The sequence below is a fragment of the Trachypithecus francoisi genome, unplaced genomic scaffold (genome assembly GCF_009764315.1).
Source record: "Trachypithecus francoisi isolate TF-2019V2 unplaced genomic scaffold, Tfra_2.0 Lachesis_group6, whole genome shotgun sequence".
NCBI lineage: Eukaryota > Metazoa > Chordata > Mammalia > Primates > Cercopithecidae > Trachypithecus > Trachypithecus francoisi.
In genome coordinates, this window is record NW_022681471.1 from 88,878,324 (window position 1) to 88,899,284 (window position 20,961).

Consider the following 20,961-nt stretch of genomic DNA (forward strand, 5'->3'; position numbering starts at 1 on the left):
GGTTATGATAATATTTACTGCACATGCTTCTAGATGAGAGTCAGTCATCAAAATGCCTGGTCCATTATAGCTGTTCTGATTGGATTATAAGTTTTGACATGAAAAATAAAATTAGGTATATTATGAAAGAGATGTTTTTAAACTGGAAGGAGTTTTCAGAGATGATCTGTTTCAGATGTATAATCTCGCAAAGGAAGAAACTGAGGCCCAGTGAGACTTATTTTAGGCCATACAGCTGTCACATCATACCCAAAGCCAGGATTAGACCCTGGGGCTCCTGATAATGCTGCCCAGCCCTCTCTTTCTCTGTCAGTCTGTCTACCTATTTGGTCCTACTGCATTGCACTGCCTTCCCCAGGCTTGGGTATCTTACAGTTTTCTGCTGAATCTTAGTCTTTTCCTACTATGCTTTATTGCTACCATGAAAAGTTTAGTTTTTTTTTCTCCCCTCAAAAATAGGTTTTTCATTGAGGCTTCCAGGATGTTTTCTTTCCCCTTCTCACTATGTTAGCTTATGAAATAAACTGTAAGTTCTTATTATTTAACCAGAATTATGATTCAGCTTCCTGTTTCATGTAATGCTGTTCTGTGTGTCAAGGGTTGGGGGAGGCGGGACTAGAAAGTTTCACTATTGGTGGCTACAAATGCCAGATTCTTCTTCTTCTCCTTCCTACCTTCTGTTAACTACCCAGTATTTATAGACCCGTGGTCAGGTCAAAGAAGCTGTTGAGGAGTTAATAGTATGAAGTATCTCCCTTAATAATGTCATATTTTGATGATTTTCAACCCAATACCATTCTGGCATTAGATGGCATTTTATTACATTTATTTAGGATTTCTGCCCTGACTACATCCAGGAGGAACATAGAACAACACAGAAATTAAAACATAGAGCAATTAGAAATAAATGCAGGACAGGGACCATCCAGTGGAAATGAAATCGATATTACTAGGCATGTGAGATATTAGACACTGAAGTTTTCTCTTTCTTTTCTTCTGTGTCCCTCCCTCCAAAAGATAAACACAATAAGTTACATTGTTGACATCTTCTGGCCAAAAACGTGTTCAGATGCAGAAGAAAACCCTGGCTCTGTCTATGCTAAATCTTCTGGTCCTTCCGCTGCCCTCCCTTTGGTCTGGCCTTACCTGTGGCCACCTGTGACTCAGCACTGAATATTCCCAGGTTGAAATAATAATCTTTCCTATTTAGCTTTGAGAATGGTGAGAGACAGGTAGGTAAGAGAGTTCCTGCCATCCAAATTCTCAACTCTGTCAAGCTATTCTTTTCCTTGGGTCCTATACCCCAGTAATACATAATAATAATAGAGTTTCCTTATCTTACATTTCTCTGTATTGAATAATTATACCACCATGGACCCAGATGTCAAGCCCAAATTCTAAGAGACACCATACATTTCTTGCTCCTCCTTATCTGCAGTCCGACCCTGCTGGCCTAGATCATTTCAGTAGGTAGCATTCCTAGCAAGCACCTGCTTACCTTTCAGCCATGAGCTTTCCTGAAGCCTCCCCCATCCTCTGGTAAAATTAGCCTCTGGCTCTATTGTATGGTCCTTGAGGGCATTGACTGCACTTGTTCAATATTTTTGTTCTCACGTCTGCTGTATGCCAGGCAGGCATTGTGTTGGGTGGATGCTGGGGTTATAGCAGTGAACACAAAAGTCATGATCCCTGCCCTCTTAAGCCTTGCAGTCTCATGGGGGAGTTGGAGTGCAAATAAATACACAGCTATTTTCTTATAAAGTGTTGTGAGTGCTAGAAAAGTCAAGTCCTATGAAAAAGAATAGTAGAGACTGATTTATAGAGAGAAGAAGGGAATGGGAGGAAGTGACAAGTTCATTTGAGACCTGAAAGATGAGGAGGAGTTATCCAGGCAAAAAGTTGGGGGAACAGCATCCCAGGCAGAGGACACAAGGTGGAAATCCCTGAGGTGGGAAGAATCCCTGGGTCCTTTCCCAGCATGGTCCATTGCAGCTGGACCGTAGTGAATGAGGCATAAAGGGACATGTGATAAAATTGGAAAGATGGGCAGGGGACAGGTCATACAGGGTTTTGTAGGCCATGTTACCAAGTACCCTAACTTGGTAACATGAAGGCCTTGGAGATAGATTGGATATGGCAGAGTGACCAGTGAATGAGTGAGGAGTGTCTCATTCATCTTATACCGAATACCTGGCAGAGAGTGCCCAGCATATAGTATGTGCTCATTGAATCTTTGTTTAATGAGTAATAACTGCCTTGTGTTCCTATCAGGATTGCCATGGAGATGAAATGAGATAAGGTATGCTAAGATGCTTTGCAAAATAAATTCAGTAGATTCTATGTAGTGATGCTTACAGATCTTCACTGTCACTGGGAACCACATCCCCCCAACTCCATTCTCTGTTAAACTAGCAAAATCTTTCAATTAGTTCATCCCATGCCATGAATATGCTGATGTACTGTGTTCTTACATATTCAATGTGTCTCTTTTATCAATGCCTTTAACTAATTATGGGTGAGTGGAAACTACCTTATATCACACCATTATGTGACACTCCTAGTGTTAGAGATAATTATGGGTAGTGGTGCCAGGAGCAGTATAGCTTTCTCTTCTGTGCTAAATCTACTTCTAAATCTCTCAACCTATATAATTCATTATTTAGGAGCTGGATTAATACTGAGGAATAGCACCCTCTGAATTTGCATTTGGATAAGAGCAAGGCTAATTATATCAGGATGTGGTTGCTACCAATTATGGCACTTGGTTTTCTAGACTGTTAAAAGACGTAACAAAATGATCACTGTTTTGCTATTTTTGTGTTAAATATCTGTTCCCTATTTAAACTGCAGGAACTTCAGAGGATTGACTGAAAAGCCCAGCTCTGTGTACTGTTGGTAGGATATAGGTTGATAGAATCCATTAGAGGGCACTTTGAAAGACTTTCTCAAAATGTAACTTGTACACCTTTTGTCCCAATGAATCTATTCTCAAAAGGAACTGCACAAAGGTCACTTGTTACAAGGATGTTGGTTGCCTTCCTGTTGCCATCTTTTTTACTATCAACAGTCTTATTAATGTACAGCATGAGAGACCGGTCATGTTAATTATGGTATTTACGTACTATGGTATGCTGTTCATTTCATTTAAAAGAGTAAAGTAGCCTGGATGTGGTGGTTCACGCCTGTAATCCCAGCAATTTAGGAGGCTCAGGTGGAAAGATCACTTGGGATCAGGAGTTTGAGGCTGCAGTGAATGTGCCACTGCACTCCAGCCAGGGTGATAGAGTGAGACCCTGTCTCAAATAAGAAAATAAAACAGTAAAGTAGGTATACATATAGTGACAGGGAATGGTGTCCAAGATAAATTTTAAGTGAAAAAAGGGTGCAGAATGGTATATATTACAGGATCCCACTTGTTCAACACAAAGAAGGGAGGTATTATATAAGAATTCGTGTATATGTGTTCTTGCATTTGCTTAGAAAATTTCTAGGATGACACACAAGAAATAGTTGTCAGTTACCTTGGAGATTAGAGGTGGCGAGGCTAGGGATTTTAGTTTTCAATTGACACCTTTCTGTACTGCTTGACTTGTTTACAACAACCTGTAAAACCTTTAAATACTAAAATTTAAATAAAAACTGTATCTCACTAGATTCTTTCCTCGACAATTTATACTAAGAAATAAAAGGAATATTAGTGGTTGAGGTGAGAGATCAGGTCTGAAGCAAAGGAGGCTGACCCTGATAAAACCAAGGGTCTCTAAAAGCTACCTCTGTGGCCAGAGGACTTAGGAGAGATGTTGCTTTGTTAAAGCATAATGCTAAGAAAACAAGTAAGATTAAATTGGGTAAAAATTACTTTATTAGTTTTTTGATGAAACAGTTGTAATCATGTCATTAGCTTTCATCTCTGGATATATTAATACCTAAACAGCATAGTAATTGTATTCCAGACTACAATTTAAACATTAAATGTTTCAATGTGTAGAATGATAGCCGTTTTTCTTGTTCAATTTGTTTAAATGTTGCAAGTGAATGCTAAGCTACAGTTTCTTGAGCTTTTTACTTAAGGACCTGAGGAAAAATGCAAGTATAATCTAATGCTTGAAGTAGAGAAGATATAAATTACCTGATTTTTACCTTATAATGTTTGGATTAAGTTAAATCTTCAAATTCTTAAGGCCCCTTCTAGCTCAGTCTCCTCCCAAAAAGGGCTTTTGTCTGAGATACAAGAAGTCAAAGGGTTGTCTGTCAGTGTCCTCTTGGTTTGGCATAATGAAGAGTTCCTTCACCCAGTTGTGGATGTTCAGAGACAAGAGTCACTATCCTGTGTTAAGTGACCCTCCTTCTCTAACATTTGGGGTTTTAGCCAGGAGATAGGTGGTAGAACACAAGACAGGTTTTACTCTACGATGTTGATTGAGAAAGATATATAATCGGGCAGGTGGTAGAGACTGGAGTAATGGGAACAGTTGTGAGAAAAGAAAAGGCGGCCGGGCGCGGTGGCTCAAGCCTGTAATCCCAGCACTTTGGGAGGCCGAGACGGGCGGATCACGAGGTCAGGAGATCGAGATCGAGACCATCCTGGCTAACATGGTGAAACCCCGTCTCTACTAAAAAAAAAATACAAAAAACTAGCTGGGCGAGGTGGCGGGCGCCTGTAGTCCCAGCTACTCGGGAGGCTGAGGCGGGAGAATGGCGTAAACCCGGGAGGCGGAGCTTGCAGTGAGCTGAGATCCGGCCACTGCACTCCAGCCTGGGCGACAGAGCGAGACTCCGTCTCAAAAAAAAAAAAAAAAAAAAAGAAAAGGCTATGTAATTTCAGGCTGTAGAAAGACTGGAATCAGGGGTAGAAAGACTGGACTCATAAAGAATGCAACTTTTGCGATATTTTTTCTGGTTGTGGGAACCAGAATATGAGGAGCTGCCTGGAATTTGGTTTGCAGTTGAACCTGGACCTGGAGGTTATGCCTAGAGAACGAGGCATAGATTCTTATCTTTGTTGGTGATCACAGAAGCTGTTAGAACTGGCCCCAGCTTGGACCCGGCATGAAGGAGGGAGGAAATGGGAGAAGAAACTAGACATCCTAGAAAGACAGAGAAGATGCTGAGCTCTGAGTGGGCTGGACTTTGTATGTGCTCAAAGCCTGTACTTGACTGTCCTGCATGGAGGATGTTGCTTACATTTCTTACTCTATAATAAAGTATTCTGAGTTGACTGAGGTCAAGAAAGAGAAAAGAACCAATAATAATAGCTATCATTTGTGAGTACTTACCATAAGCTTTTTTTTTTTTTTTGAGACAGAGTCTTGTTCTGTCACCTAGGCTGGAGTGCAGTGGCGTGATGTGGGCTCACTGCAACTTCTGCCTCCTGGGTTCAAGTAATTCTCATGCGTCAGCTTCCCAAGTAGCTGGGACTACAGGCATGCACCACCATGCCTGGCTAGTTTTTGTATTTTTAGTAGAGACAGAGTTTCACCATGTTGGCCAGGCTGGTCTCAAACTGGCCTCAAGTGATCGCCCACCTTGGCCTCCCAAAGTGCTGGGATTGCAGGCGTGAGCCACCATGCCCAGCCTACCATGTGCTTCTAAAAGTGCTTTACATGGATTATCTCATTTAATCTTTCCAGTAACAGTATAGCAGATAGGAACTGAGGCATAAAGTGGTTGGGTCGTATTCTGAAATTGTAACTGGTAGAGCCTGAGTCTGAGGCAGTCTGCCTCTAGAACCTGTGCTTTTAGTTATTCTGTATTTCTAGGACCATAGCTCCCAGAATCCCTTCTTCACTGCTACCCCCAATCAATCAAGGTAATGGCCAGCTGTGAAAGAAGGAAATTTCCTGTTAGAGTACTATTGCTGTGGCCCTAATGAGCAAGTGAAATGATTTCAAGGGAGTAAGAAAGCAGAGGCTTGAATAAAGCCTGTGGGTAAGTGAAGTACAATTCTGTAGCCAAAATTCTGTTTTCTTTCTAAATTTAAATAAGTGATTTTGTATCTTCTGTGTGGAAGACACTATTAGGTATTATGTGTGGGACTAAGAAGATTCAGAAGCAGATACTGTCCTTCCAAAAGCTAGTCTCTGAGGAAGTTAAAACATGTGCACTAATAACCATAACCCAAGCTTATGTTAGAGACATGGTTAGGGAGTCATGGACTACCACAGAAGTTAGACAAAGGTGAGGAGGTGGTGTGTGAGGAAGACCATGCAGTATGGGTAGGTTCTTCTGTAGCTGGAGATGTCAGAGATATGATTTCAGCCAGCAAAGTACCAGGTACATTTGAGGGAACTTGAAAGTGTCATGCCAGACCTGTTATATACATTGTCTCATTAACTCTTTGTAACAACCCTTTATTGACCAAATGATTTAATTGTCAAAACGAGGACACTTTTGAGAGTGGAGTACTAATCAGATGGAATAGGAATAAACAGGGACTCAGGAAAACCAGGACCTATGAGGCAGTTGTTGTTATTCCCATTTAACACGTTAGAAAATGAGGCCACAGATCACAGAGCTAGGAATTGGTGGAGCTAGGATTCGAATCCAATCCTGGCTTCAAAACTAAAAGATTCATACTTCATTCCATATACAGTGGGGTACAATTGAAGGGCTTTGAGCAGAGAACTGTCATGGTCAGAACTATGCAGGACAGATGGAAAGGAAGGACTGGAATTGGGGTGATGAGTTAAGAGATTGCTGAATAAGATCATGTAGAACATTCTAAGGACCTGTATATAAGATGTTAACTTTGGAATTTAAAGGAAGTGATGAATGTAAGAGATATCACAAAGCACAAAGGAATAAATGACAAAGTTAGACTACTGGGCAACTTTGAAGGGAGAAGAAGAGTAAAAGGTAATGTAGGATTTCAAATTATTTTAATGAAAACATTTTGTTAACCAAAAGTAGCCGCTAAGGTAACTTAGAAAGATAATGTGTGTTTTCACTAGTGTACTAAACTAAGAGAAAATCTGCTTCTCAATATAGTTGACTTACTGACTTGTAATCATGAGCAAATCATTTAACCCTTTCTTGCCCAGATTTACTCATCTTTAAAACATAATGTTGTCTCCCACTACAAAAGCCCCATGAACTAGCACAGATTGAATGCTTCTTTATCTCCACATTTTCAAAATTTGAGTGCTCATGCTCAATAATGTGAAATTGCATCCTAGTGTTGAATACAACCACTTTTATGTCATATTGTAAAACAGTAATAATATTTATCATGTGATATGTTATCACCCTCTTCTGAACTCCTGCTTCTGTTATTACCTTTAACTAGTTGCCAGATAAATTGTAATGCCAGCTTTATAACATCTTTTCTGCCATTGTCTTCAACTGTTATTTAACTTCTTTATTATGGTTTAACTTTCTTATATGTTTATCTTAGCTCCCTAATAGAGTGGAAGATACTTTAGGGATGGGAACATAGTTTATATATCCCTCCATTCCTCCTAATTCCTTAGGTAGAGTCACCCAGGAAGTATTTATTGATCTGATTCAACCAGTTCATGTGGCACAATAAGACTTTTTGTTTTGTACATTATACCCTGTTAATATGGTCTCAAATAGTATTGGATTTTGGATAATTATTTCTTACTATGAACTCATAATGATCCCAGAACCCACTTTTCCCTCCAAGTTTCTATCTGGCTGTCCCTTTCTCTTCTAATTTTTTCAAAAATGTGCATGTCATCCCTGTGCAGGGACCATGCTAATCTTCTCTGTATCATTCTAATTTTAGTATATGTGCTGCTGAAATAAGCGCCTTTCAATTTTTTTTTTTTTTTTTTAAGATGGAGTCTCACTCTGTTGCCAGGATGGAGTGCAGTGGCGTGATCTAAGTTCACTGCAACCTCCGACTCCCTGGTTCAAGCGATTCTCCTGCCTCAGCGATTCTCCTGCCTCAGCCTCCCGAGTAGCTGCATTTACAGGCGTGAGCCACCATGCCCAGCTAATTTTTTCTTTTATATTTTTATTAGAGACAGGGTTTTACCATGTTGGCCAGGATGGTCTCGATCTCCTGACCTCATGATCCGCCTGCGTTGGCCTCCCAAAGTGCTGGGATTATAGGCATGAGCCACCGTGCCTGGCTACCCTTTCGATTTTTTTTGTTTGGAGACAGAATCTTGCTCTGTCTCCCAGGCTGGAGTGCGGTGGCACGATCTCCACTTACTGCAATCTCTGCTCCCTGAGTTCAGGCAATTCTCCTGCCTCAGCCTCCTGAGTAGCTGGGACTACGTGCGCATGCTGCCACGCCCGGCTAATTTTTTGTATTTTAGTAGAGACGGGGTTTCACTGTGTTGCCCAGGCTGGTCTTGAACTCCTGAGCTCAGGCAATCCACCCACCTCGGCCTCCCAAAGTGCTAGAATTAATTTTTTAAACGAGAACCTTTCTATGCCTTTACTTAAATATTAATGTAATTAAATTTTTATTTATTGTTCTTCTTGTCAGTTTTAGCTTTATTATCACATATATTTCATAAATACCTTTATTCAAAGAGTTAATAAAACATCATTTGCTATATTTGTTTTCTGTTGCTGCATAATGAATTACCACAAACTTAATTGCTCAGAACAACAAACATGTATTATCTTGCAGTTTCCATGGGTTAGGAGATGGTCATGGCTCAACTTGGTCCTCTGCTCAGGGTCTCACAGGCTGCAGTCAAGGTGTTGGCAGAACCGGTGGTCTCATCTTAGGCTCAGGGTTCTCTTCCAAGCTCATGTGATTGTTGGCAGAATTTAGTTCTTTGTGGTTGTGGGATTGAGGCCCTCAGATCCTAGGGGCTGCCTGTAATTCCCTGTCACATGGTCTTTCTATAGGCAGTTCATATAACAGCACCTTGTTTTTCAAGGCTTGCGAGGGATAAAGTCTCAGTTTGTCTCTCACAATGGCAAGAAGGAATCAATAATATACACATATATATCTAGTCATGGGAGTGACTTCCGATTACCCTTGCCATATTCTATTGGTTAGAACCTACTCACATGTCCCACCCATACTCAGGGAAGGGGATTAAACAAGGACATGAATATCAGGAGGTGGGCATCATTGGGGGTCACCTTATGGTCTGTCTGCTATATTGGCATAGCTCTGAATCAGGCTAATTGAATACTTTCTTTTTCTTTTTTTTATTTTTATTTTTTGAGATGGAGTTTACCTGTTGTTGCCCAGGCTAGAGTACAGTGGCATGATCTCGGCTCACCACAACCTCCACCTCCAGGGTTCAGGCGATTCTCCTGCCTCAGTCTCCCGAGTAGCTGGGATTACAGGCATGTGCCACCATGCCCGGCTAATTTTGTATTTTAGTAGAGATGGGGTTTCTCCATGTTGGTCAGGCTGGTTTTAAACTCTCAACCTCAGGTGATCTGCCCGCCTCAGCTTCCCCAAGTGCTGGGATTAGAGGCATGAGCCACCGCGCCCAGCCAAGACTTTTTAACTTACTGTTACCCATCAACAAACACTCACTGGGTAAGGCTATTCTAACAGCTGTGACTCTAACTTTACTGTCATCCACCAAATTTTTTTCATCTACTTACAAAGATAAAATGAGAGATGATGTTCAGTAATTTGCCTGAAGTCATTCATTGTGTGAGGCCTTCCACTGAGACAGAGTGCTGGAGTGGGAGCAAAGTTGAGATGATTTGAATTTGGGTGCCTATCAGATATCCACATATATCCCATGGCCTGGAGTATAGAGAGGGTCTGGTCTCTAGTAGAGATTTGGGGATTCTTCATGTATAGATGATATATGAAGCCTAGGATTTGAGTATACTTTGAGAGGGAAAAGGTGCCAAAGGTAGAATTCTGGGGGAAATCCAGGTACTCAGTTTGAGGGATTTCCCTCACCTCCTTATATAACAACCCAAACAAAAAGGAAACAAGTTATCCAGTCTCAGAGGAAAAGTTGTATTATTTTGTCTACTTCTGCTTCAGTCCCTTCTCTGTTTATTATAGATACTACTTACTCAATTATACCTCTTTTCCTCTGGTTTCTTCTTCTCTTCCTTTCCACTGGACCCATTCGCTGTCGTCCATAAACATGTTCTGGTCTCCCTTTGCTGTATCTTCTGGCTACCAATACCTATCTAGTCAGCCACTTAATCTTTCTGGGCCTCAATTTCCTCAGAGATTGAGGGATGTGATGTAGGGAGGAGATTATGATTTTTAAGAGGCCTCTTTCTGACCTAAATTTTGTTCTGCCATCTTATTTCTCTACCTTTTCCCGTTTTGGGTTGTGTTGACTATTCAGTTCCTTTTTGAAACTTCCCTCCCTGGGCACAGAGTTGTACTCCTCTGGTTCCCTTTCTGCCTGCCTCTGTCACTGCTTCTCCATTACTTTTGTTTCCTCCCGCCTCCTAATTATGTCCATATTCAGGAGTATCAAGTTCTTGGCCTTTTCTCTCTTTATACTCACTGCCTCAGAGATTTCATCTACACTCCTGGCTTTACCTTTTTTTTTAAATTATAGAAGTAACACACAATTACATGTTCCTATTAAAAAATAGTACAGATGCATCTAGAGTAAAAAGTGAAAATGCCCCTCAACTTCATCCTTAGACGTAACCACCATTATTTGATTGGTGTTCTTTCTCCAGGTGTTGAGTCCCAAATCTATAAAGGTAGCTCTAAACTCTAGTTTTCATCTATAGCTGCAATCAGGATACCTTTATTTGGATGCTCCACTATCAGCATATAAAATCAGCTAGCTGAATGACTTTGGGCATGTGGTTGATATGGTGTTTTTTTTTTTTTAATTCTGTGGTTCTTTCATGTCTTGTATTTATTTCTTTTTGTGTCTCCGTAGCATTAAACAGTAGATATTCCTTACATGTTTGGTTGATTCTGTTATTTTGCGGCTCATTAGTACTCCTTCCCAATTTGCTTATATGCATAGACCGAAGGAAATAGAATAACCCTCTGTTAGTACTTTAGGCGAAAAGGTGGGTGACTGAGTATAGGGCTTAATCATTGGGAACCAGAACACATGAGCAGTTAAATGGGTAACAGTAAGTATGGGGGCCTGATGGAGGAGAATGGGATGGTAGATGGGTAGTATATTGAAAACTTTGGACAGTAAATTAAAGCCAGGGTGCTAACATTAAATAAATATGTCATGGGTTGTAAAATATAAATATCTTAATCTAAAATATTAGATACCAAAATCACTGTTCATATGAAAACATTGTTTTGGCTCTGAAAAAGATACATGGATAATCTCTGCAGTGTAATGGGTCATTTTGCAAAAGTATGTTCTACTGTATGTGTATTAAATGCAAATTAATTGGAAAGATTGCCAATGAGAGTGTATCATTGCATGTTGTATTAATGAGGCTGTGTCGCATAAGCAGTTACACACTGAAAATTGCCAGTCTCTGTAAAAGCTAATTCCAAAGAAATTTATGGACAGGATCCATAGTAGTGGTTCTCAACTGGGGGCAATTTTACCCCCTGGGGAAATTTAGAAATGTCTGGAGACATTTTTGTCACAATTGTGGGGAGGCGTTACTGGCAGCTAGTGGCAACAGGCCAGGTAAGCTGATAAACATCCTACAATGCACAGGCCAACTCCCTACCACGAAGAATTATCTGACCCAAGATGTCAGTAATGCTGAAGTTGAGGAATTTTCATGAAGGGAATTTTGGGTAGGGCGGGAGACCCATGGAGGTGACCATTGATGCCCCTTTGTATTAATGCTGATGTCCTGTAATTCTTCTTTTTTTTTTTTTTTTTTTGAGACGGAGTCTCGCTCTGTCGCCCAGGCTGGAGTGCAGTGGCCGGATCTCAGCTCACTGCAAGCTCCGCCTCCCGGGTTTACGCCATTCTCCTGCCTCAGCCTCCCGAGTAGCTGGGACTACAAGCGCCCGCCACCTCGCCCGGCTAGTTTTTTATATTTTTTTTAGTAGAGATGGGGTTTCACCGGTTAGCCAGGATGGTCTCGATCTCCCGACCTTGTGATCCGCCCGTCTCGGCCTCCAGAGTGCTGGGATTACAGGCTTGAGCCACCGCGCCTGGCCTTGTCCTGTAATTCTTAACCTTGCTACCTAATTGAAAGCTAGAGGTTATGACAATTGTTTGGCTTTTAGTAACAGCATACATATCAGATAGATGGACCATTTATTTTCTTTCTAGGTGTTTTGGTTATTTGACTATTAAAGTAACTTATCCCCAGACTTTGTCAATGCTGATTTTTTTTGCAAGGGGAACTTACCACCAGAATGTTTAAAGAGCAACAGACAAAAATGCTGAGACTTGATAAAATTTTATGTTGAGTTATTGCATATTAATACTTAGTCCTAAATACTGTATGCAATGTATCTTAAACTGAGATATAGCTCAGGAGTGTAAATGGGTTGGCTAAGGTAATGTAGTGATTATTCATAGACCCAAGGCCAGAAATCAGATTCCTTGATTCCCAGGCCATTATCCCTTTGATTTGGCTATTGCTTCTGTATAACATCTTTTCTGCTTTGAGTCTCCTGAAGAGCACAATCAAGTATGTCGAAGATTGAATCATCTTAGGTGCTGGACGTTTTGCACATTTATACAAGAATATTCAATATTACCAGTCATCTTAAAAAAGCAACAAAATAACCCAAAATAATGCTGAGTAAAACACAAGAAGTTATGTTACTTTTTCACTTAGTAACATGGATGAAATATTACAGCAAATGGGGACAGAGCTTAAAGGAAGTGGTAGGGTGAAAGGACCATTAGTGTAACACAGCTGGATGGCATTTCTCTAAGCTACCATTTTGAAGAATGTTGCTCTTTGGACTGACTCCCAAACTCCATCTGGCTAGCACTTTGGAATTTTAAATGGGTAAAAAATATGATTTTCCATTGCTCCCAGCTGCCCTGCATGGTTTAATAGACAACTATGTAAAAGACAGGGAGTAGAACCAGCATTTGCTTTGCTTTATGAAATTGGGAAATACACTTGGTTTTTTAGCTCAAGTTTTTTCATAAGTAGATGATATGGTAGAGGATTATGGTAGTTAATATTTATTGAATCCTTACAATTTATCAGGTACTAAGTCCTTCCACATATTAAATTATTAAACCTCAATATAGTTCTATAAGGTAAATACTATTATTACCCTCTTTTAAAGTTGAGGAACTAAGGCAAAGAGAAATTAAGTAACTAGCTTTCACAGCTAATAAGTAGTTCCTGGTATGAATTGAGATATACTGTAAGTGTAAAATACACACTAGATTTCAAAGACAGCGTGATAAAAAATGTAAAATATCTCAACAATGTTCTATATTGATTACATGTTAAAATGATAATATTTTGCTTTTTAAAAAATTCTTAGTTTTTGTGGGTACATAGTAAGTGTATATATTTATGGGGTACATGAAATGTTTTGATACAGGCGTGTAATACATAGTAATCACATCATGGAGAATGGGGTATCTATCCTTCAAGCATTGTTTGTGTTACAAACAATCCAATTATATTCTTTTAGTTCTTTAAAAATGTATAGTTAAATTATTATTGACTATAGTCCCTCTGTTGTGCTATTCAATAGTAGGTCTTATTCATTCTAGCTATTTTTGGTACCCATTAACCATCCCTACCTTCCCCATAGTCTCCCACTACTCTTCCCATTCTCTGGTAACCACCCTTTTACTCTCTGTTTCCATCGAAGTAATATTTTGGATATATTGGGTCAAATAAATTAGAGTGTTAAAGTTAATTTCACCCGTTTCTTTGTGCTTTTCTTAAGGTGGCATCCAGAAAATTTCAGATTACATATGTGGCTCACATTTTTATATTTCTGTTAGATAGCACTGCTCTAGAGAGTTTCATCTAGCTCCTGGAGGTGGGTGATATCTCATCCTTCTATCATGTACGTGAGACTAAAAGCTGAAGAAGCCAAAAATTAGATACATTGGATTAAAGTTTGCTGTTGTAGCCATTAAGTCTCTAAGGTGACATTAGGCCTATTCTCTAATGTTTGCATTATTAAGGTGTAAGGAACAAGGAAGCTGTTATACTTAGGTACATTCTAGGGTTTTAGTCCCATAAACACCTATTGAATAACTGTGTAAGGCATTGTGTTGATACTGTGACTCATATAAAAATCAGTGACTAGACTTTGCCATCAAGGAGCTTATTATGTGGTAAAAGAACATGTATACACGCAACTGTTCATAAAATCATATATAATGGAGTGGTAGAAACAAAGGGCTTAGAATCTTAAGAGAACAAGAGGTTATTTGCAGCTAGCATGAGGGTGGAAGGTTTAGGAAGGAGGTGACATTTGAGCTGGTTGGAGAAAGATGGATAGGATTTCAGTAGAGGTTCCCTCTATACTCAAAGGAACACGCAGAACTGGGTGACAGGTCACTGAACTGACATGCTTTTCTCTTCACAAAACGGAAACTCTGTGCGGCACAACATGGAGAGAGGTCAGAGACCTTGACATGTAGGTTTTTTAAGGGCCCATTTGTGTTGATATGCCTTCCTCATCAGACCCCTGTCTTGCATATACATAGAAACTTCCAATCATAGAATACACTGCTTATCTAAGTCTTTTGGTTTCTGACATCCTGGATCAGCCAGGCAGCAAGTGATGAAACACATGGCTCATGCCTGTGCATATGTTTCTAGTTATGCATAGATGAATGGGCAGGCAGATAAATTGTTTTTAAACTGTAGTGGAAATGGCCCCATCTTGAAATTGAGATACAACTTGAATTTCTGTTGTCGAATCTCTTGGGCAAATAATTGTAGCTCCTACCATGGGGAAGAATAAAGAAAGGGGCAGAAAGAGGCTGGGAATGTTACTCTAACAGAAGTATCTCTACCTTAAAGTGGGAAAAGTGGGAAAAAAAATACTCTCCTCACTCCACCAATACCACTATGTTCAAGTCTGGCCTTCCCTTCCAGCTACCGATTGTAGCTGGATTGGTTTGGTTTTGTTTGGAGGTCATTTGGCATTACAACAAAATTGGGAAATAAAAGACTATTATTTTCAAGATAAAACCTGGAAAGAAAAGAACCTATACCCTTAAGTAGGAAGGACTCTCCAGTCTATATTTGCAGATAGGCTGACTTTGTCTTCCAGGTGGGTTTTTTTTTTCAGTTGTTTGTTTTATGCTAATAGAGTTTTGCCCCATTAACATAGAATATGCTTCAGTGACTCCTTCCTGCTCTCCAGAGGACACCCGCACAGTTAATTGGCTTTTCCTTTTATAGAATTCTAAAATGTTAAAGCTACAAATGGATACTCTTATAGAATGTTGCAGTAGCTGAGTCCCTTAGTTAAAAAATGGTAATGTAGTTCTTCTCTTTAAAAAATTAAAAATAAATGTAATATGTTATTGTAATATGTATTTAACCAGTTTTAAAAATTAGAAAATATAAATAAGAAACAAAAAATTTTAACATCCCAGATTTAAAAAGAGAGAGAACCATTGTTAACACCCATGCATATAGACTTCTAGATGTGTGTGTGTAACTTTTTTTTTTTTTTTTTTGAGACGGAGTTTCGCTCTTGCCCAGGCTGGAGTGCAATGGCACGATCTCGGCTCACCGCAACCTCCGCCTCCTGGGTTCAAGTGATTCTCCTGCCTCAGCCTCCCGAGTAGCTGGGATTGCAGGCGTGCACCACCACGCCCAGCTAATTTTGTATTTTTAGTAGAGACAGGGTTTCTCCATGTTGGTCAGGCTGGTCTTGAACTCCCAGATCACCTCAGGTGATCAGCCTGCCTCGGCCTCCCAAAGTGCTGGGATTGCAGGTGTGAACCACCGTGCTCGGCTGTGTGTGTGTCACTTTAATAAAAAATGGGTCACATCATTTTGTAAAGTATCTTTTTGATCTTTACATTGTAGATATGTTTCTATATTGTCACCTCTTCACCTACAATAACTTTTTTGTGTTTTTGTTTTGTTTTGTTTTGTTTTGTTTGAGACAAGGTCTCACTCTGTCGCCCAGGCTGGAGTGTAGTGGTGCGATCACAGCTCATTGCAGTCTTGACCACCTGGGCTCAGGCCATCCTCCTACTTCAGACTCCCAAGTAGCTGAGACCATAGGTGCAGGCCACCGTCAGCTAATTTTTTTAATTATTTGTGGATATGGTTTCTCACTATGTTGCCCAGGTTGGTCTTGAGCTCCTAAACTTAAGCCATCTTCCCGCCTCGGCCTCTCAAAGCATCGGGGTTATAGGTGTGAGCCACCACGCCCAGCCTACAATAACACTTGACTGCTCCATTTTATTGATGTACCACGAGTTATTTAATTAATCCACTGTTATTGGATATTTAAGTTGTTTCCATTGTTCCCTATCATTACCTGTGCTACAGTGAATGTTCTCATACTTAAATCTTTCTGTATATACTTAATGTTTCTTTAGTATAAATTCTAAAAAAGTAGAATTGGATAGGTAGGAGGGTAAAGATTGATCAATGTATACTATCCCCAGTAGTCAACTGAACTCTTGCCAATCCTGTGTATTCTCGTTTGGAAAATGCTTGTCAATTTGGTAAGTCAAAAAGGGCTTTTTGTTGTAGTGTATTCCTTTAATTATGACGATGTTGGACTTTTTTCATATATTATTGACAGTTCTTTATTGGCAGTCACTTTTTAATTTATTTATAAGTTATTTTTAAGGATAGTGACTCTCATAATGTTACACAGGTTTCTTCTCAGTTTTGATATTTGTTTTTTAATTGATTTATTTTTAATGTCCATGAGTGTTCCACTTTTATATAGTCAAATGTATCAGCCTTTTCCTCTATGGTTTGTACTTTACACATATCTCACCACAGAGCAAGGAATTCTAAGGGCCAAGGAGATGTGCCTACCCATAACTCCTGCCTGTTTCTTCTAGACCAAGCTTGTGCAACCCGCAGCCTGTGGGCCACATGCAGCCCAGTACAGCTTTGAATGTGGCCCAACACAAATTCATTAACTTTCTTGAAACATTATGAGATTTAATTTTTTTTTTTTTCTCATCACCTATCACTAGTATATTTATATCTGGCCCAAGACAATTCTTGTGGCTGAGGGAAGCCAAAAGATTGGACACCCCTGTTCTAGACCATACTCTAGGTACTTGGAAGCTGAGGAATCTCTGTTCAATGTGCTTCCAGGGCTTGTGAGGGCCTCTGCCCTGGATCTGTCCTCTCAAGGAGAGACTGTGCCATATGTGTGAGCTCTTCTAGGTCTAAGGGGGTGCTTGTTTGGTGGGAGAAATGTATGGATGAAGCTTGGCTATGTGGACTGAGTGGTCTACACGCAGGCGGCCAAGGTTCCTAGCTGTGTAGGAAGGAGTGGGGTAGTGGAGAGAAGGAAGGAAAATTAAGAGCCTATATTTGTATTTTTGCCCCTGGCCTTGTAAATATTAGGGATGGACCTATTTCTCATAGCAACAGTTATAATTTTAGTTACAGATAAAGATTGGATCTTTGTGGCATTTCCTTTGGGATAAGATGAGATCAAAAAACTTAACTTTTCCACCAAATGCCACCCCTCTTCTTTTGTAGATGGGGAAACTGAGCCTTAGGCTGTAATTGGTCCAGAGTCACTGGGCTGGTTAGTGGCAGAGCTGTTCTTATGACTGATAGACTAGTGCTCATTTTTTTAAAGGAAGATAGACCTGGGTTTAACTCTGGGATCTGTTACTAACTTGCCTTTCATGTGTTACGCAGGACAGGTCACAACCTCTCAGAGTCTCTAATTAAGTAAATAAGAGAATCCTACCACCACCCATCCCTGTGCTACCACCATTCCACCCACTAGCTGCATTTTCCAGGTTATGCCCCTTGTAGGCAGTGTCGACCTCAGCCTTGTACCTTGTCTTGTGGACTGACTGTTGCCTCTGTTTCTAAAACAGTCAAAGCTCTATGGCCCTTAGTTGAAACCTGTACCCCTTAAGCTCCAACCAGAACCCTGAGGATGGGAATACACATATTTGTAGACACCCAACTAAGTATTTGTGTTTTACAGAGTTGGCATTTTTTTTTTTTTATAGCTTCCAATTAGCTGTTTAGATAGTCACCCCCCAGCCCATGACTCCCCCATGAGGTACCATAAGCATAGCCACTGTTGAAAGTCTGAGATAATTTGACTGCTTTTGAATACTCATTGTTTGTTATAATGACTTTAATGTGTTTTCCACTGTTAAATTTATTGTTCAAACATTCATCTAGTTTTGACTCAGTATCTTACATTCTGTCTTTACTTTTAATGATGTACTTACTGTCTACTCCAAAGACAGTTCGACCTAACAACTATTAAACTGACTTTCAACATGGCAGGTTTCTTTCTTTTTTCAATATTTAATAAAGGAAAACCCTACTGCTCTATTTCCCCAGAGGTAGAAATCTCAATTTATGTTGTTTGAACTGGGAGAACTTGTTAATTAAAACTGTCAAACTGTAGTGAATTTTGCTATTTTAATATATGTTGCATCAGTTGATGGGGGCAGGGGTTGAAATAGTAAATAGTACACAGATACTTTTGTGATTTGGTTATGATGAGACTGATCTTGTAATGGATCTTCAAATTGACAAATTCTGGGAAAGCCAAAAACCAGTCCCAATGTGTATAGAACTGTACCACTATTCCAAAGGTCTGTCTTAATTATTTGAGCCTGATGCTCTTGCCTTCACTCTGCTTTAGGACCAATCTGCTTTAGGACATTAGAGCTAATATCAGCCTTAGACTGGAGCCAAGCCACTTCCAGAAGGGTTCAACACTGGGTTTTGCATCCAAACAGGCCTAATCTTCCAAGATTCCTAAAATCCTATTGTCTTACCTCTGATCTAGTGCAGCCTCTGACTAAGGCTGGCATGCCACTCACCCTGCAGTGGCCTTAGCAGGTGATTGTTCCAGCTACCCCACAAGCAGTGACTCTGGAGTGGGTCTGCCTGGATTTGAATTCTAGCTCTGACACTTGACCAGCTGTGGTTATAGTCACATTTTACTCCTCTATGCTTTAGTTTTCTCATTTGTAAAATGGGGATAATAGTATCTACCTCACAGGACTGTTGGGATGATTAAATCAGCTAATAAATGTATAGTACTAATGTCTACTAGCCTATTGTTGTTGGTTTTGCTGCTGTTATTCCGTTGTCATGGAGATCAAAATGCTTGAAAATCCTTCCTTATATTGAGCTGAAACCTGTCTCTTATCTCTAATCACTGTGGCTGCACAGAAGAAAGTATAACCCTTTCCCCACTTGCTAGCCTTTCAGATACGGGACAGGTAAGGACATATGTATGAAAGCTTGAAAATCCTTCCTTATATTGAGCTGAAACCTGTCTCTTATCTCTAATCACTGTGGCTGCACAGAAGAAAGTATAACCCTTTCCCCACTTGCTAGCCTTTCAGATACGGGACAGGTAAGGACATATGTATGAAAGCACATTGTAAGCGGTAAAGTGATATGTTACGTACAACAAGGTATTTAATATTATCATTATATTGTAGCCTACATTATAATTATTATCTAAATTGTCCTTTCTATCTGCCATGTCTTATATTTTTTAAATTGCATACCTTGCATTCCTTCTAGTGTTCTTTATATGACACGATTTCCAGATATTTAACCATCTTAGTTGCCTTATTTGGGATACACTCAAGTTCATTCATGTCTTCATTAAAATGTGGCCCTCAGGAATTGACTTGGTCCCGTATAGGCAATTGAGCTAGTACAGAGCACAACAATAGTATAATGTTTACCTCTCCTCTCTCTTAAAAAATACATACCTTGTGGCCGGGCACAGTGGCTCATGCCTGTAATCCCAGCACTTTGGGAGGCCGAGGCGGGTGGATCACTTGAGGTCAGGAGTTCGAGACTAGCCTGGCTAACATGGCAAAACCCCATCTCTACTAAAAATACAAAAAATTAGCTGGGCATGGTGGCATGCGCCTGTAATCCCAGCTACTCGGGAGGCTGAGGTATGAGAATTACTTGAACCCCAGAGGTGGAGGCTGCAGTGAGCCAAGATCGCACCACTGCACTCCAGCCTGGGTGACAGAGTGAGACTCTATCTCTATAAAAGAAAAAAAATACATACCTTGTTAATAAAGTGGAATATTCCGCCAGTTTGAGGGAATATTATCATTCTGTTGACCTCAGAGCTTTTTAGATGAAGTCCCATTAAACCCTTTTAACCATTTTAAAACTTGCATCCACTGATTTTTTCACTACATAATTTTTGAGTTTTCTTTGTGTCAGGCACTGTGTTGCATGCTGTGGGTACGATGGTGAGTTCTACCTTTATCTCCATTACCTTTCAGTTCCTAGCCTCACCTGTTGGTATTTTTGGATTCTAGTTCTATTTGAAACAGATTAACTGTGTCTCCATGTTTATATCATTCATGAATTTTATGATCATGCTTCCACTGTCTTTTCTAACTTGGTGGTATTTCAGTAATGCCAAGTATAGAGCCCTGAAGCATGCAAGTTGATCTTTTGTGAGGTTGACATTGATCCATTAATTGGTATTCTTTAAAAACGCTTTTTATTTAAACACAATAATTGATTCAGATAATTAGGGTTACTGCAAACAAATGTACAGGGAAGTCTCATGTACCCTCCCTCCAGATTCCTCCAGTGATAGCATGTTACAAACTATAGTACAATATTGAAACCAAGAAACTGACATTGATACAATCCACAGGGCTGGGCTTATTGATAGAGAGGTGGAGAGGGAGAGAGAAAGCGAATGGGGGGAGGGAGGGAGAGAGAAAGAAATGAGAGAGGCTCCATGCAACTTTATCACATGTAGCTTTGTGTAACCATCCCCACTATGATCAAGAGACTTTACTATCACTACAAGATTTCCTTTTGCTATCCCTTTATATAGCCACATCCCTTCCTCCTCCTCATCCTTAATCCCTGGCAAACACTAATCTGTTTTCCATCTCTACGATTATATTATTTCACAAATGTCACATAAATGGAATTGTGCAGTATATATCCTTTTGAGATTAG

At 40.0% G+C, this 20,961-nt stretch overlaps 1 protein-coding gene and 1 non-coding gene across 2 annotated transcripts in view; one reads left to right on the forward strand and one right to left on the reverse strand.

Annotated features, from left to right (window-relative positions):
- The window catches only part of CLCN5 (chloride voltage-gated channel 5), a 164,479-nt gene that overhangs the window by 11,197 nt on the left and 132,321 nt on the right, over positions 1–20,961 (forward strand).
- Positions 7,665–7,771, reverse strand: LOC117078603. Its single transcript, XR_004435052.1, has one exon. It is a non-coding gene; the product is annotated as a U6 spliceosomal RNA (small nuclear RNA).